Consider the following 19,317-nt stretch of genomic DNA (forward strand, 5'->3'; position numbering starts at 1 on the left):
TGTTGCCCTTTGCCTAAAATTATTATCAGTGTCGCCACATTATAAGGTGCACAAAGCAGAATATTCCTGCCCTTGCATTTCAGAAGATCTACAGTGGCAGATCTGACTATGGATGAGATTCCATCTCCACATATGTTGCTACCTAAACTAAAATTGTCCATGATTATTCAACACTACCTTTCCTCTGGCATTAATAAAAAAAAATGATGAGTGGGGAATGTAGGGAGGGGAATATTAAATTCAAGTAAAAATATTAATTTCCACTAAAAGTACTGTTAAGAGAAAAATGAAAGAGTGCTTGGATCAATTAAATATCTGCAGTATTAATCACCAATGTTCCTAAGGGAACTACCAGAGAAAATAGAAGTGCCACTAGCAGTCATTTCTTAAAATTAAGAAAAACAGGGGAGGTGACAGCAGACAGGAAGAAAAAAAGTCTTGTGTCAGTCAACAGGAAGGGTAAAAGGGTTTAATCGAGTAATTCTACAGCATTTAGACTAATCCAATACAGTGTAAAACAGTGGAATAAATAAGGATATCAATATGTAGTTATTAAGAAAAGAACAACAAATCTTCAACAGACAAATATGGTAAAAGTACTGGGGGATAGTGTCTCAGGAGACATCAACCTGTTTTGAAGAAAGTAACTAAGAGCTGGGACATTATTATCACTAATATTAAGAAGTGCTCAAAAACCTGCTAGAATCTTTACGGAAAGACTGGCTCTTTCTCCACAATGTTTCATAGCATTTATGATGGTGTAACTCCACTGATTTATGTTCTCTATGAGAATCAGGCCCATAGGATAAGATAGATCCCTAACCCATAGTGCGTACGATCTAAGGCCTTTACCTTACCACAACTGTGCAAATACGGGTTTCAGAGTAACAGCCGTGTTAGTCTGTATTCGCAAAAAGAAAAGGAGTACTTGTGGCACCTTAGAGACTAACCAATTTATTTGAGCATGAGCTTTCGTGAGCTACAGCTCACTTCATCGGATGCATGCCGTGGAAACTGCAGCAGACTTTATTTATACACAGAGAATATGAAAAAATACCTCCTCCCACCCCACTGTCCTGCTGGACAGAGGAGGTATTTTTTCATATTCTCTGTGTATAAATAAAGTCTGCTGCAGTTTCCACGGCATGCATCCGATGAAGTGAGCTATAGCTCACGAAAGCTCATGCTCAAATAAATTGGTTAGTCTCTAAGGTGCCACAAGTACTCCTTTTCTTTGTGCAAATACGGACCCTTATACCTATGCTGAATCCCTTTGCCTTCAGTGGGACTCTACGTGGGGGTACAAGTGTCATCAGTACATTTGTTTGTAGGACTGAGAACAGAAAGACATGGGAAGGGTGGAAGGAAGCAGCATAATATTGTTTGTATTACTTTTTTCACCATCAGATATTTCTTTCTGTGGTCCAAAACACAAAGCCTATTTTCCTTCTGCTTATTTAATCTATGCCAGCCTTACCTCAGATACTCTACTTTATCCTTTGATTTTTCCACTAACAGTATTTTTTAAACTCATCCTCATTCCATCCCATGTTTCCCACACATTCCTCCTTCCAATCTATGTTGATTAGTTGTTTTAACCCTTTTCCATTGGCAATCCCTGCCTGACATAGTTTCCCCACTTTCCTTGACACGTCCCACAATATAACCCCCATCCTCTCCTGACACTTCCCACCCAACTTTCAAAGCCTCTTCCCCACATTAAGGCCAGTGTTATTGATGCCAGAGAGAACTCAAGGCAGTGTGCCCCTTATTAAGAAGCCAGAGATAAGATTTCCATAAGCTTTATCTGCTTTAAATCATGACAGATTTAGTATAACTATTGTGTAAGGAGCTTTTTAAAATCAATGAATGTGGTTTAGGGTTCACTATTAGATTGAATTGCCAGGATCTAGAACTTCAGAGTTGAAGTTCTTTGGGGCAAGCATTCTATTTCACTCTGTTAATTTTATGCTCTGACACCAGCTGCAAAGTGCCATTTACATCTGCAATCCCACTAAATCATAAAGGATTATTCTTTAGTTCAAGCTGTCCATCATTAGTAAATTGACTGATTACAGATGAGACAATATCCTCCCACTTAACAATTGTCAATTAGCCAATATGTCGATAGTTATTTGGTCAGTAGCAATTGCTGGCACATAATATTTCCTTATTTATACTTCATTTTAAAATAAATGACAGACCCCTGTCAGTGTTACCCATGTCCTCCCTTCTTCCTTTTCCTCCTTTTGTTACAATTGGATTGAAAGATATTTGGGTCAAGGATTATGTTTTGCTAAAGGTTTATACAGCACATAGTACAATGGGATCTCAGTTCGGACTAGGGCCTCCCGGAGCTACTGAAATACCAATAATAATAGTAGACGAATGAAATTCAAAAGATTTAGTATACAATCCTGCCCTTCGATTGACTTCACTGGGGAGCTGAAGCTGAGCTTCTCAGGTCAGAATGAAACAGCTGATTTTTATTCAAATACAGCCAAATATAAATGTTCATTTGACCTACATTTCCCAAGAAACTCTTTTGACCCAACATCTCTCTCTCCAGGAACTATCTGATATTCTAGAAAACTTCTTATATTTGTCCTTATCATACTGGTGACCATTTGGCACCCAAAATAAACATAACCCAGTCATAAACAAATCCATGACATTCACTTATTCCACAGCTTGATAATCAATTTCCCCTCTCCAGGATTAAAGGTAGAAAGACTTTCAAAATATTGTACAGATCCCTAGCCAGAGAGATTCCAATTGGCTACACATCTGAAAAGGTTCAGACATGTACATTATTTCTTCCATTGTCATTGGTAATAGACACACGCTGAACTGGATCCAAGTCCATCTAAGGAGAGAGGCATACATGGAATTCAGTGTTTTCCTACTTCAGCCCACTTCTTTAAAGGGATCCAGAATCATGATCATGGAAGACAGTTTGATCAGAAAATCCATGCGTTTTAGGGGATGGCAGAATTACAGAAGATTTATTTATGTGCGCAGGCTCCTGCCAGACCATTAATCCCTTTCCACAAAATCTGGAAATACACAGTGTGGATCTGAGCACAGTTTAGTCCTATAAATGTTAACAACTGACATTTTACTTTTCCCTTTATGTGATGTTGAGAAAATAGTACTTCTACTTTCAGTAGTGTAGACAAAAGTATTACCCCCAAGAAATACAACAATAAGTAAATATTAATTAGCTGCTAAGTCTGATACTCCAGTGCCTGTATAATAATGTATGCACTATGGGGCAAAGTAATCTGAAAGATGATCTTCATTTTTCCTCATCTGACATACCATACTGCACTAGTAAAGAGAATGTTATGTGCTGTAATTATGAGAGATCAATACCACCTACAGCTAATACTGTCCTTCTTCAAAGAAATTCTAACCAACAGCAAGGGTTGTACTGCAGTCATTTTACTACAATACATAGTAAAAAAACCAACAGTTAAGTATGTTTTAGCTCAATCTAGTTAACTCCCAATATAATTAACATCTTCACATATGATAGTCTGCCCTCTGTGAAATACATACCATACTTCTGTTAAAAGAAAATCTGTAAACCCATTATATTGTTTACAGGTGTCAAAGTTGTAAGTATAGTTGTAAATATTCAACAGAGCAGTTTCTTATATTTAATCATCATACTACAACAAACACCATGAATGCAATAAAGCCATTACAAAGTCCACATGCACTTTGTCTCTTGTCACATAACAGAACCTTTGGTCCAGAAAGGCACCCTTCAGGTCCATAACAACTTGGCACTCCTTAATTTGCAGGGGAATTCCTTAAGGTGTAAAACAAACTTAAGAGTTAAATCTGTCCATCAAGAGAATCAGAAACACGGATTTCCTAATCCTGATGTAAGTGTGGGAGGAACAGCAGCCAGTACTTTTCCATATGATTAATTATATGTGCATTTCTATTTCTATTCCATGCTCTTAAGTACCTCAGGCAACATAGGAGAGGGGTTGTTTTGTTTTTTTAAACATGCCTCATACAATGGAAGCTGACTGGAAGTCTGGATAGTAATGTTACAGAATGTAACAATGTACAATTTATTTTATTTTTCTAGCATCCAACTATGTCTTGTACACTCTATTATACCTTTTTGTCAGATTTAAACCTTTTGGAGAATATTAACATTTAACTTGGTCTGTAAACTCCACCTATGTTTTGAGGGATAGAACTGGGCTGTTGCATGACAGTTTGCTTAGTAGTTCTGTAAGAAACCGGATAACAAATGATTTCCAGGGCTTTTCTTCTAGGTCAGCAGTTCGCAAACAGTCTTTCAAATTCAATTAAAATGCTTTATTTCCCCACTGGCCTAAGGATAATAAATGGAAGAACATCTGTACTTAATACTTCTCTCCTATAGAAATTCTTCATATTACATGCAAGCAAACTGAGGTCCATTGTCAGTGACTAGTTATTTCAGATTTCATTAAGACTGAAGGTTGTTAACAGGAACTTCATTCCTGTTGTGAAAGTAACATTAAGGCTAATTCTGGCTAGTTGCAGAAATAATAAGTAAATAGATCAGCATAGCAGTTTTGGCTGCTGTTGTTTCAAAATGCCTTACTGTATCAATACAATCTTTTGCCATTAAGAATCAGGTGAGGGAACTGGCTGTGACAGCACTGTGTGTGTTAAAGCTATTTTAATATAAATACAGTGCCTGACCTGAAGCGTGTTGAAGTCAGTGGAAAACTCCAATGACTTTCAATGGCCAATTACATCAGGTCCCTGGGAAGTAACATGATTTTAGACCACTCAATTTGTGAGTCCGTTCTTGGCCACCAACAGAGACCTGTAAGCTTTGATTTGACTTGAATAAATCTATGATGAGTTTCATGAACAATTTGAGTAAACCTGAGCTGGAATTTAAAGGAACAATCATAGAACTGGCCTAATTCTGACCTCACTTAGATAAGATTTACACTGGTATAACTTCATTGACTTCAGTCAAGTTGTTTTTGATTTATTCCAGTGAGATTAGAGGCCCAATTCATCCTCTCGGTGGAACAACTTGGAAGATGGGGGATAAAAATCTAAGTAAGGATCCTCTTGTGAAGATCCTTCCACGTAATCCTGTCAGGCACCTCTCCTAGCTAGTTTTTCCAGCTCATGTTGGCACAGCAAAGTACCCCTGGGCATGCTTAGATGGAAAAAAATACCACATATATCTATATGAGATCCACAATTCTTGAATAAATTGTAACATCATGATGTAAATCTCAGAAAAAAAATCTGCTAGAGATTGCTGCAGATCAAGATTTTATGCCTCTCTGAGATCATATGACCAGAGAAGAAAACAATGTATCTGATTAATATAGCACATGGAAAGATTCAATTTCAAACTATATTTAACTTAATATTCAAACAGAGCTCTGAATATTTTTCATTATATGCTAGTGTCCTTCACTACACTAGAGTGTAAATCCAAACCAGCCTTGCAAAATCAGTGACATCACATTCTGGAAAGCATTCGGTGATGATACAAGTCTAGAAGACATGCAGCAAAACCAAAGAGACCCCCCCGTAGGTTATGCAGCTTGAAAGATAGTGGCTATTTTAGTATTATACCAAAGGTTATGATTTTGCCATGGGTATTTTAATTAAAGGTCATGAACAGGACATGGGCAATAAACAATAAATCATGGATTTACTGAGAAGTCTGAGACCTGCTGTCCAGGGCTGAATTACTGGGCTTTTCAGGAAGTCATGGAGGACTCATAAAATCATGGAATCCGTGACTTCTGTGACAGATTCGTAGCTTTAATTTTATACCTGATGATGTGTGCCCTGAAAATCAAAGGTAGTGAATAGCTTATTGCTTCATGGCTCCAAGTAGACTTCCTCAGCATGTGCTCATGTGTTGCTGTCATTCACAGCTTCCTTAGAAGGCTCATCTTGATCCACAAATGTACAAAAAACACCAGCTTTCTCTTGGAAACATCAGCTGAAGGCATCCTTTCTGAAGGGTCTCACCATTCTTTTCATGCTGCTTTTATACACTCTCTTTTACAGTTCCTTGGACGCAGTTGCCTCACAGACAAAAGCAAATGTCTGAATTTTCGTTTTACGAGGCAACAGCTCTTCTCAGTTTTACTTTGCATGCAAATGTAACTGCACTGTTCAGTGTATCACTCAGTGTAGTCTGTCACTATGGAGACAGAGGCTTAACAAGCAAGGTCATTCTGTGAAGGTGTGGAAGAAATGCATCCATTTACACATTGTAAGTTTAAAGTAGTAAAAGGTCTATTCCAAGAACTGGGCTGATATTTTACAATACAGAACTCCACAATTATATTACCAGTGTTATGTGTCATCAGTGCATTAAGGCAACCAAGCACAGGGCTTGGTTTCCTCAAGTAAGTTACCAGACTTAGTTTAGGATCTGTGAGCCGAGCACTGAAAACACTGGAGGCCAGTAGATTCAGCCAGAACTGACACAGCTGAATTAATATATCATCTGCTCACTGAAGTGTAGCTTTCCTCCATGGGTGGAAATATCCATATGGCAAAAAAGTTTATATGAACAAGTTTAGCTGAACTGCAATTATCTACATTAAGGACAGTAACTTAATATTCCTGTCTTATGGAATAACAGTAGTGGAATATATTACCTACATGATCTACCTTCCCTAAATGTCCACATTGTGTATCCTAGGCCAGATTCTATACCACTGAAGTCAATAGTACAACTCCCATACAAGTCAATGAGGGCAAAATCGGACCCCTTTTGTAGGGTAGCCTCTGTAGTTGGCTGCATACAGCCAAAGATCCAGAATGAAGACATGACTTTTTTTCAAAGTAATGCGCAATGCTGAGATGCATGAATCTTCCTAGATGTAAGAACTATGTTCCATTTACCACTATGTTGTCTGACATGCTTGTCTAGTGATTGCACAACTAATTAATTAAATGTTTGAACATGGTCTATAATCCCTAGAGCAATTATTCCAGCCACTGCCATAAACATACTCCATTTGATCAGCAAGAAGCTCAGCTTTCTGTAAAGTTAGTTCTGATGGCAGAAGAAATCATTTCTATACGCACGGCATGCCTGTTTCCTTTCCATCTGAAGGTGTATTAGATCACTGGACATAACACTTTACATATAAGTTCCCTAAACGTATTAGTAGATATCTAAGTACACTGGAGAAATGAGGATGTGTCTACTACCACTCGTACTTTCACCATAAGTTGGTTAAAGCTGAAACCACAATTGCATACCCAGTTATTAAGAAGGAAAAAAGCATAAAATATGTATGTTGCCTTCAATATCCATACAGTCTTAGCAAAGCAGGCGTCCTGCACATCCCCATTACTATTAAGAGTATAGATTTCAAGCATATCTAACTAATGTTTAAAGGGTAGCACAAGTTCACCACCCTAAGGAAGAAATGCAGAAGGATGTATAAGAGATATATGGTGAAATGTTTAGAAGTGCCTAAGTAATTTAGGCTCTTAAGTCCCATTGACTTTGTAGGCATTAGGTTCCTAAAGACCAGATTCTAAAGGTATTTAGGTGCCTAAATACCTTTGAAAATCTATCTCTGAGGGCTTTGCTGCCATAGATATCACCTCCCTATACACCAACACCCCTTATAATGACAGCATTACTGCCTGTCTCAAACATCACAAGACAATGGACAACACAAACATATCCAACCCAAACATTGCCATACTCATCCATTTCCTCCTCACCTATAACAATTTTACACTCAAAACCAAATACTTTGCCCACACCATGGGAACAGCCGTGGGTATAGGGTGGCTCCCCATTATCCAACTTCTTCATGGGCCACCTTGAGGAAGAATTTCTGGACAAATGTACCATGAAACCATTGAAACACTTGAGATTAATCTCAACACAAGCTGCCCAGCACATGGCTTCGAAGCCTTAGAGTTTTTTCCATAGGCACTTCCCTGCATGTCTTGCTGAGTCATAAGGTGTATCTGCCTTCTCTCAATGGTCAATTGTATACCTGATGGTCCTTAATGGGCCATCAAGCAGGCTAGGCAGTGCTGATGCCAAAATGTCTGGGGGTGTCATCCAGAAGCACAGCACAAGTTTGAAATACAGACATACATTTCTATAACTCATAATACAAAGGTGATACAAACATATCAACCAGATCATATCTGAAAAATTATGACATTATTGCAGATATCTTACATGGCATATCTGGCTGATCACTTTGTGGGTGTTACCCAGGAGCAAACATTTGAATACCAGGTATAGCACCAATACTTATAACTTTAAATACAAAAATGATACATGAATACAGATAGCATAATCATAACCAGCAAATCATAACCTTTTCATAGACATCTTACTTGACAACCTTTGTACAATATTTGCTGCAAATATATCAGTGGTTGCAACAATGATCTATATGGTCATATTTTAAGCAGATAACATCACGACCACACATACCTTTATACCCCAAACAAACCAAGACATTTCTTATCTACAGCCAGGCCCTCAGATACTACAAAATATGCTCCAAGGAGAAAGTCCAGGATATACACCTTACAATGCTTAAAACCGCCTTCACCAAACAAGGACACTCCACCAGAGAAGTAAATTGCACCATTGAATGGGCCACCCAAATACCCCAAAAGAACCTGCTTCAATACAGAAAAATAACCCTCTGACTGCACACCTGTATTTGTCACTTACCACCCTACACTGGAACCCATCCAGGATATCTTTAAACAATTACAACCCATACTTGATGGAGACCACATCCTGAAAGAAATCCTTCCCAAACCCTCTCTTTTGGCCTTCAAACAACCCCCTAACTTCATCATCGGAAGCAAGCTCCTCACAGACCAGGACCCCCCAACTGAAAGTGGCACCAGACCCTGACAGAACAGAAGCAAAACCTGCGGACATATCTCCACTACTACAATGATCAACACCCCCCAGAACCCTCTTTTCAAGATCCATAAGTCCTACACATGCCTATCACAGCAATTACATGTCTCAATAACAACTATGTGGGTGAAACTAGACAATCCCTAAAATCTCGAATGAACTCTCACAGAAAATGACAAAAGACAAAAACACCATATCACCCATGTGTGAACACTTTTCACAAATTGATCACTATATCTGGTCTCTCAATTCTCATCCTCAAAGGAAACCTGCACAACACCATCAAAAGACAAGCCTGGGAGCTTAGATTCACAACTTTGCTAGACACTAAACATCATGGTTCTAATAAAGACACCATATTTGTGGATTATAACAATAATCTGTAACTCAGTAGCCCCCCCCTGCACTTTTGTCCTATGACTGTAGGGGTCTTAATGGGGCATTTTGGCTTTTAATGGTCCCTTTGAATATGTGCTAACTACTTATGCCCAGTGGCTCTCAAACTTTTGTACTGGTGACCCCTTTCACATAGCAAGCCTCTGAGTGTAACCCCCTTATAAATTAAAAACACTTTTTTATATATATAACACCATTATTAATGCTGGAGGCAAAGCGGGATTTGGGGTGGAGATTGACAGCTCACAACCCCCCCATGTAATGACCTTGCGACCCCCTGAGGAGTCCCGACCCCCCAGTTTGAGAACCCCTATGCTAAACTATCTGTTCAATCTTGTGTTTAGCTGTGAGGCTTTCAATACCTTTCTTAGACCTAAAGAAGAGCTCTAAGCTCTTGTGTAAGCATGAAAGTTTGTCTCTCTCACCAACAGAAGTTGGGCCAATAAAAGTTATTACCTCACCCACTTGTCTCCCTAGGGGCCTAAGTCACTTTTTAAAATCAGATTTAGCCTCCTAAATCACTTAGATGCTTTTGAAATTTTTGCCCACAATGTCCTGCTTCATCACCTAAATGTTATACACTGTCATCATTAACTGCTATCATTAGCTTTTAAAAAATAACTGTAGCAATCTCAAGTATCAGGGGGTAGCCTTGTTAGTCTGTATCAGCAAAAACAACAAGGAGTCTGATGGCACCTTAAAGACTAACAGATTTATTTGAGTATAAGCTTTAGTGGGTAAAAACCTCACTTCTTCAGATGCAATCTCAGTTACAACAGTTGGTAAAACGTGACCATTATATACTATAGTCAGAGAGAGTATGAACACCATAGAACTAGCAGTGTTACTTAGGAAATTTTGACCAGCAATATAGCCTTTTCTAACATTGTATAGGCCCAATTCTGACACTTATTCATATTGTATAGTGTCTTGTTCACCAAACAGCCATGTTGCAATCTATTGGGATACTTAACAGTGTAAAGTACTAGAAGTGTAGCCATGTTAGTCTGGATCTGTAAAAGTGGCAAAGAGTCCTGTGACACCTTCTAGACGAACAGATGTATCGGAGCATAAGCTTTCATGGGTGAATACCCACTTCGTCGGATGCAACGGATCCTTAACAGTATAAGGTATTATTCAACATAAGAGTTACAAAATCAGGAAATAACAGTCTCAAGAAATAAAGGGACATCCTTTTTTGTGTTCTCCTTTCTTGTGTTGAGTAGCACCTTACTCCACGAGCAGTTTTAATGAAATTAATGACAACACTAGTTCAGTAAGGTGATATTCAACATGAACAGACATATCAGAATCTGGTCCAAAGTAAAATAAGCTACGAACATGTGAGTATAGTGACACTTACTATCATCTAGCTACCAGCACAGCAAACTCACATCATTCACCACAGAGACAGTCATTCTCAAGTTGCAGGAGTTCCAAATGATTGTTCAAATGAGCACGATGGCTAATGATGAATATGGGCCGTTACCAGGGATGGTTATTATTGTTATACTTATTTATCTATGCTGTAGATTTTACATGGTTTTTAGCTGGCAATTGAGACGAAATCAATAATATTGTAAAAAACTTAAATATGGATGAAAAAACATTTAGAAGTCAATCCTTGCTTTAGATTTATGACTGCCAAATTGGTAATTTTTCACAATTTGTTCCCAGCTGTGCAACGATCTTCAACTTATAAATAAGGCCATTTTTGGCAGATCAATGACCATTTACATTTGGAAAACAGTAGTCTCCATCAAAACAGGCCAGGTTTGTGGGAAAGTAATTATTCTTAATGTGGAAAAGAACAAGAAGTGAAATCACTGAGACAAAGAAGCATTAATGAGTCAATTTTCTACAGCTTCACAGATGAGGGAAAATATAACTTGGCTCAGTAGAACATCATCATAATTAGCTGTGGCATGGGACAGATATGAACTTATTCCTCTAACTTGAAATTCCCACAAGCGTTGTCATTATTCTAAAGACAAGAAGTGTTCAAACCCCCATCCCATGGAAACAATACAGTATTTGGTACCATTGTTGTTTCTAGAGTTTCGAAAGATTTATTCTGAATTGTTAAATGGGAACAGTAAATGTTTACTGCTTTCCAGTTACAGTACAATATTTTATTTTATATTTCTTCTAAGTTTTTTCTCCCAAAATGTTGAATTCAACAAGCACTAACATTCTTTTTCTAACCTTTATTAAAGATTTTTCAGATTAACATTGGAAGACTGCAAAATATTGATTCCACACTTATGAAAGTTACTAGAACTATATGTAACACTAATAAAGTTTATTTTTATGAATGTACATAGCTATTTGGGAAAATATTAACATTTTCATACAATACAGTAAAGCACTGGACTATGCTCACAATACTATATTTAGTTGCCAAGTAAAAGAATGGAAGTTTTGTATCAAGGACATAGAATTTAATAATTTAAAAGATCAAAGTGTTGCCATGCCACAATTAAATTTGTATTCTTGGGCCCTGATCCTTAAAGGGATCTAGAAGTGTGGACTTTCACAACTGCATGGAGTCCCACTGACTTTAATTGGACACTACATAGGGGTAAACTCTTCCCATATCAATCTCTTGCCAGGATTGGGGTCTTGAAAAGGAAACTTGATTTTATTGGATAGCATCGTGCAAAGCTGATCACAGATGGTTACAGTGGTTTTCTAGAGACTTTTTCTAGACAGAAAGGGAAAAAGGATGAAATCCAATATAGAAAATACAGTATCGGCATTGTTTTCTTTTTGCCTACGTCTTTGAAGGGTTCTTACAGAACTGTCAGCAGACACTAAATAACAAAACCTGATAAGTTCCAGACCAAACCAGGATGTGTGTATGACAGGAAGCCCAGGCTGAATCAATTAAATTACACTCTCAAAATGTCCACAAAGTACATTTTTAATATGAAGGCTCAAGTTAAAATCAAGACAAATATATTCAAAACAGATAAAGCTTGGAAAGAGATTGAATTAAAGCATCTTACAACTGTTTGTTCTTTTAGTTTAAAAATGTTTGATGATTTGCGATGCAAAAGTCCCAAAGAAGCAACAATTATTGGAAGTAAATTTCTAATTAGAGTGGTGTATGGATCCCTTTTACTGTTGATTTCCAATGTGTTTTAAGGCTAGATTTCACCACAGCAGTATTATGATAAGCCCCCTCTCCCCACAGCACATTTCTAAATCCATTGTTACCGAATTTTGTTTCTACAAGATAGTAAAATTATTACCACTCATCACCATTGTAATGTGTGTGGGAATGGGAACAGCTGACCCCTCAAGACTTCAATTTTTTCTAATATAAAATATATATCAACTGGAGTTTTCAGTTCATAGAGGAACTGGTTGTTGCCCAAACTGAAAAAAGTGATTTCTCCTGTTAAGGCCCCCCCGTGGGGAAATCATTGGCGCTTCTCTGTAGAAGGGGATCGGGTGCTTGTTAGTGGATTGGGTTACAAGACCAGGCTCACATTTTGCAGCTCTTGGCATCGTGTCACATTATCCTGAAGACATTTGAAGAAAATCCCTAAGTCAGTTTGAGTGTTTAAAACTCCTAATCAAGATTATTATGTAGGAAACATGAAGCTACTAAAAGCTCTGGGGTCAAAGGGCAAGTAAAGACCTCAACCATCCACACAGGACAAAATGCTTTCCTTTTTAAATACAGTAAGTGCCTGTATAACAGCAGTTCCTATAGGGTGGCTGCAGTGTAACTCTTAAAAATGTCTTACATTCAAATACCAGTATCAGCACTTTAAAAGTAGCCTACCCCCTCTGCCTCATGGGCTGGTCTACACACAGAAATTACAGTGATTTGACTGAGCTGGTTTCAAAATTGATCTAGTTAAATCAGTACCAATCTCTACAGACACTCTTACAACAGTTAAGAGTGGCTAAAATCAATTTAGCTTAATTTGATTTATCATATTAAAATAAATCTATTTAAAGGCGCAATTGTTTAATTGTGAGGGAAATTAACTGTTAAAACAACCTAGTAAGGGTTGTGCTGGTTTTTCCACCACTAAATCAAGATTGTCTGTCTTTCTAAAAAGATATGCTTTGGTTCAAACAAGAGTTAATTCAGGGAAGTCCTTTTGCCTGTGTTATGCAGGTCAGACTACATGATCACAACGGTCCCTTCTGGCCTTGTAATCGATGAATATATTCCGTTCAGTCCCTGAACGATTCTAATTATATCAGCTTCTTCCATCCCTCTACCCGCCATTATGCCACCAGAGAAGAGCTATAGAGTGCAGTGTGCTCCAGTCACATCCCGTCCTGCCCCCGGACATATCCAACACATCCCTTCTCCTGAGAGCAGGGAAGGGAACTGACATAGAACCATCACACCCAATCTATATCAATTGGAGTACCTCTCTTCTCATGACAGGGGTGTTCCAAGAGGACTATTTAAATCTCGAGAGTAGTGCAGGAGCTGAGTCTCTCTCTCTCTCTCTGTGATTGATATATATAGATATATATACAGATATATATATTTGATTTCACTTTAATATTTCCACCTCTCTGCTCTTTTTTCACACTTTCTCATAAGTAGAGCACAAAACCAATAATGTTTAAGTGAGCTCATCCATCTGTAGACTTCAGTGCCTAGCGCCGTCAACCAAGTATCTTCCATGACCTCTAAATTCACACAAACCCAAACCCCCTTCCACCTGCCCACACAAACACACTCCCCACACACAAAGTTTTCTTCTGACAGGAAGCCAATGTCAACAGTCCTTACTAAGTGCATGGCTATAGCTCTGAGTAGTTGTCCTGTCTTCTATTACTTTTCAGTGCAGGGAGCAGTCAAACTATAATTGTACTGAAATCCTCCACTAATGTCTATTCATCCTCAAAACATATTATTGCTATTAGACAAAAGCAATCAATGCTACTAATTTGTAGCACTCGGAATCTTTTTTGTATGATTAACTATTGAAGTAGTACAAATCTTTTTTATTTTATTATCTTCCACAGGATTGGAATTTTTGAGAAGATATTTCATTACAGAAGAGTTGCGGGGGGGGGGGAGCTCTGAAATTTCTTATTTTAATGTAGACCTATGTTATTCTAAGAACTGTAATGAATTACCATTTGGTACTCTATTCTGCATAAGCATTGGCTTATACTATATGGGGAATACAGTTTTTGATTATCATGGTTGGAATGTACCATTAATCAAGCCTAAGATAGTACTATTTAAATACTTTAAACAATACAATAGAATCTTCTTAACTGGGGCACACTTTGATGAATGTTCTGGATTAAGTAGCCAACCAAGTTAAAAGGTTTTGTTTTTAAACCAAACTTAACTGAAATACTCTTTCGCACCTCCTATTTATACTGTGGTAGGGTTCCAAATTTAACACTCCGTTCTGAGGACACATAGCAGAAAATTCTTGCAAAGAAAAGGCAGGAATTAAAAAGTAAATGGAAGTAGAATAAGGAAGGAGCAAGCTGAGACAAGTTATATCACAGAGCAAGCCCTCATGGAGGTTCTTCTTGGATCACTTATCTCCGTCAGACAGCTTCAGTAAGGGTCCCTTATTTTTGGTAGGAAAAATGTGGGGGCCATCTGTGTCTGGGAGTTCAGATCACCTGACAGAATTTTGTTTTGCACAGTTGAAATCCTGTGCTTCATCCAGAGTCAGGTATCTCATGTAGGGCTGGATCCTGCCAATATTACTCATGTTGAGTGGTACCACAGTCTACAAGTAGTCCCAATGGTTTCAGCATGGCTACTTGCAGAGCGAGGAACTATTCAGCATGAGTATGTGTGATGGAATCTAGGCCATAATAAATTAGCACCACTTTCTCTACCCAAAAGAATTCACAAGAAGGAGAATTACTATCCTAATTAAGGAGCAGTCATCCCTGGGAAATATCCCAGTTAAGCAGTGTCATAAATATAAAGGGAAGGCTAAATACCTTTAAAATCCCTCCTGGCCAGAGGAAAAACCCTTTCAGCTGTAAAGGGTTAAGAAGCTAGGATAACCTCGCTGGCACCTGACCAAAATGGCCAATGAGGAGACAAGATACTTTCAAAGCTGGAGGGAGGGAGAAACAAAGGCTCTGTCTGTCTGTGTGATGCTTTTGCTGGGAACAGAACAGGAATGGAGTCTTAGAATTTAGTAAGTAATCTAGCTAGATATGCGTTAGATTCTGTTTTGTTTAAATGGCTGATAAAATAGCTGTGCTGAATGGAATGTATATTCCTGTTTTTGTGTCTTTTTGTAATTTAAGGTTTTGCCTAGAGGGATTCTCTGTGTTTTGAATCTGATTACCCTGTAAGGTATTTACCATCCTGATTTTACAGAGGTGATTCTTTTCTTTTTTCTTCTATTAAAATTCTTCTTTTAAGAACCTGATTGCTTTTTCATTGTTCTTAAGATCCAAGGATTTGGGTCTGTGTTCACCTATGCAAATTGGTGAGGATTTTTATCAAGCCTTCCCCAGGAAAGGGGGTGTAGGGTCCCCACATCTGTACCCTAGAGTTCAGAGTGGGGAAGGAACCTTGACAAGCAGATATCCAAATGAATATATCCCAATTAAGTGGAGTGCACTGTATTTCAATATTTAGCTGACAAGTGGATTTATTAGTCTTATTATATTGCTGTAAATGCAGCAACAATTATCATTCACCTTCATCAGCCAAAGTATCATTAAGTATGGGTGAGTTGGCATAGTAGGGGGGAAACTGAAAAACAGGATTGTACCTTTCCACTGGGCAAAAACAAATGAAGACCTTTTCTTCTCCATTCTACCAAACCATGCACCATATTCTATGCTTTATGTCTCCACAAATGCTCTCTCATTATGCCCAGTAAAATATTCACCCTATTTTCCAAAACAAGACAATACTAAATGCCTTGACTAAAAAGACACAATATTATATACTTGGAAAGATTAATATAGAAAAAATATGGAGTAACTTCAGCTGTGGGACAACCTAATTGATTCCAGGGACAAACATGGCATAGGTTTCTCTTTCACCAGTTTGCATTATAAGATTTTGCATTACCCAATATTATAAGACAGCATTGTTGATATTCTGTTACTCCATGGTGCAAAGGGATTGATTTCGGTTTTGTAAAGCCTCATGAGCAGGTTTCATTTTTGCAAAGCCAGAAGCAGGTGTGGCAAAACTTCTGAAATGTGAAAATGAGTAGCTGAGTTATGTACTGTCATGTATCATTTGAGCATTAATAAGACTTCTTTTAAAAAGCCTTTAGTATGCATTTTTTAGTTTTTATTCTTTCCAGTATTTAAATTAACCATTTGCCCCTCCCTACAAGCATACACACGTCAACCTCCTCTTCCCTCACCCCCATCTCCCCTCACCCCCATCTGCCAGCAATCATTAACGCACTTTATGTCCCACTGTACCCACAGTCACCAGGGCTCTGTTCCATTTCCTCATCCAAAAACTCTCATACAGTCTGATTTGCCGAGCAGGTGAGCACATACACAAATGCAAGGCAAAATCTCATCCTCTTACCTATATTACCTCGCTGGCAATTTTCACATATCATCACATTACCCATCAGCACCCTTCCAACTTCCTTCACACCGAGACAGAATCCTACCATCAGTCCCCTCCACCTTTCATTAATAATTCTGGTCACTGAAATAGTGCCTTCCTGCTCCAAGTGCTTTGTAAACATTAACTAACTGATCCTCACAACATCCTGGTGATGAAGGGAGGGAATGTAAGGGCCTTGCTTTATAAATAGGGAAACCAAGGCAAAGATGAAGTGACTCTCTTGAGGCCACACAATCTGAGCTAGGAATCAGGTCTCCCCACTCCCAACAGCTTAAACCACTAGACCATGATGCCTTTTAATGAGACATTTTCCCTTTTATGTCCCTGAAAATTCTCCTTCAACTCTGTTAAATTCCTGCCCTCTACAAATTTGTTACTGGAAAGTAACACTACAAGTTTTAGACCAAGCAAGGAGTAAAATGTATGGATCAACAACAATCATATTTTTTCAGTGTTGGCATTGCAGTAGTCAAAATAATATCAGATTGCTGTAGTACTTCCAAAGTTTCAAATGGAAAACAAAGACGTGATATTATTTTCCCACAGTGAGTTTGCCTCATCAACACTAATATAAAACATCAGGGAAAATGAAAGCCAACTGGCAGTATTACACTCCAAGTTCAGAGGATGAATTCTTAATATTTTTAAGCAAATGCTCTAATACTACAGACAGAAGTTTTAGTGTTTACTAAGAGAAAATTATATTTTTAAGGAACAATATTCCTGGGGGCATGACTACAGTATGAAGGACACACACACTGTAGTACCCCTCTTTATCCAGGGAGATCTTGATATAGGTCCCTGTCAGCACTTCAGAGTGCCAGTTGGGAGGGTGAGTTATCTGAATGACACATTTTTCCTCCCTTCCACCTCCCACTTCTGGCTCCTGCATTGGGAAATAAGAATAGGAAACACTCCCTTCCTCTAGCAGCTGACTAAGCTGACTTCTCTAGTCCCAGCCCCTGCAGCTAACAGATGGCAATGTTCCACCACTCTTATTTATGTTGAGTAGTAATTTACTTCATGAGTATTTCACTGAAGTCAGTGCAGTAAGGAACTACTCAGTTTGAGAAAGAATTTTAGAATCGGGCCTAGGATGAATAGAGAGAGGAAAGCACTTATTACATAGGGCTTGATTGTGCAACCTTTACTGACATTAGTGGGCACGCTTACTCACATAAGCAGTCCTGTTGAAGTCAACTGAACCATTGGAGTAAGTAAGTGCTCACCCAGCATAAAGATTGCACAATGTAGTCCTCATCTAGCTTTTTTCATCCGTGAATGTTAAAGCCCTTCATGAACAAAAGACCAGACTGAGCCTTTAGGCTCTGCCCTAAATATGTTGAGGTGTACAGCTGCATTGCTGCAGAAGGAGCACCAAGAATGCAATTGTGACTTATTCACAATTCCTTTTCTGTTCCCCTCTTGCTCTGATGGCAGAAAAAAGTGGACTGCAATCATTACAAGAACATAGTTTACTTCTTCCTTTGCACCCATCCAGCTTCATTGGCTGGTGTGTTGGATGAGCAGAGCAATAGCTGTGTTCATGCCCTGTCCCTCTCTGTGCCACAGAAGGAAGCAGTAGCAGGGATCCCTGAACGACATTCCAGATAGCATGGGCTGCTGAGGGTGGGCCTTATGCCCCTCAACTGCCCTTTGTGGCAGTATTAGAGCTCATAATAATCTAGCCTTACTTGATTAAGACTCACAACACCTCTGTGAGGTTCATATGGATTGTATTATTATCCCTAATTTACAGGTGAGGAAACTGAGGCACAAAAAAGTTAAATAGTTTGCCAAAAGTCACCCTACCAGTCTGCGGCAGAGCAAGGGACACAACTCAGATATCCTCAATTGTGGTGTAGTGCTATAACCACATGACCCAATAGATATCCAACACGTTGGACATGAGTGCACTCCCTCAACCCACTACCAGTGCCAATGGAGCAACCAAAGAGAAAATGCTTCCCTATCCCAGAAGTTGAGTTCACTGACCCCAGAGTATTCCCCTCTATGGACCGTGAGGACCAAATAAAGTGACTTTAGAAAAGGATAAAATGTTAGAGTAGAACTACTGTTTTTGTTAGTAAAGCTAAGGTTGAACGATATTTATTAGAGTAAAACAAATGTGGTTACTTAAATATTACATATTAACCAGGCTGAATTATAAAATGTACTATGAATATTTGATGGCATGACAGTTGTGTAATCAGTCTAAAATTGATTGAAACTGTTTTTACTATCTGAGTAGGAACTACTTTGTGATTTCATCTTAAATAACTTTTTAAATTGTGTACAGTGGGGTGCGGGTGCCCCCATTTTTTTTAACTGTCTGTGGGAAATGGGTATTTCACACTAATGGGAAAAAGGGTCTTGAAGTTCAACTCATACGCAGATTTAGGTTTCATTGTGAGACTGCACCCCATATTCC

The sequence above is a fragment of the Lepidochelys kempii genome, chromosome 2, assembly GCF_965140285.1.
Source record: "Lepidochelys kempii isolate rLepKem1 chromosome 2, rLepKem1.hap1, whole genome shotgun sequence".
Taxonomy (NCBI): domain Eukaryota; kingdom Metazoa; phylum Chordata; order Testudines; family Cheloniidae; genus Lepidochelys; species Lepidochelys kempii.